Source organism: Camelina sativa, unplaced genomic scaffold, assembly GCF_000633955.1.
Source record: "Camelina sativa cultivar DH55 unplaced genomic scaffold, Cs unpScaffold19155, whole genome shotgun sequence".
In the NCBI taxonomy this organism is placed as follows: domain Eukaryota; kingdom Viridiplantae; phylum Streptophyta; class Magnoliopsida; order Brassicales; family Brassicaceae; genus Camelina; species Camelina sativa.
This window is the reverse complement of record NW_010940161.1, coordinates 1-287: the sequence shown is the minus strand read 5'-3', so window position 1 is coordinate 287 and position 287 is coordinate 1. Positions and strand designations below refer to the sequence as shown.

The window sequence follows — 287 nt, the reverse complement described above, 5'->3', positions numbered from 1 at the left end:
AACAAGTGGCCTCAGTTTCCTTCTGATTTAAGGTAACTTCTTTTAACCAGAATAATCACAACCTCATGTTTACCAAATCAATTGGATTCCAATGAATCCTATCCTCCCAAGTCCCAACGCTGCATCCACCACTCTATATAACAAGTTTATAACTTACACAAGATTCGATGAAATGATTTTTTTATATTATTCAGTTATGTAAACTAATTTATTTCTCTTTTTTTTGTTCTATTTTTTTTCATTAGGGAAGCATGTGAAGAATATGCAAGACACGCTGAGAAATGAGC

General features: G+C 32.8%; 1 long non-coding RNA gene across 1 annotated transcript; it reads left to right on the top strand.

Annotated features, from left to right (window-relative positions):
• LOC109132082 lies at positions 1–282 on the top strand. The gene is made up of 2 exons (XR_002037363.1): positions 1–32; positions 246–282. It is a non-coding gene; the product is annotated as an uncharacterized LOC109132082 (long non-coding RNA).
• The last annotated feature ends 5 nt before the right edge of the window (positions 283–287 follow it).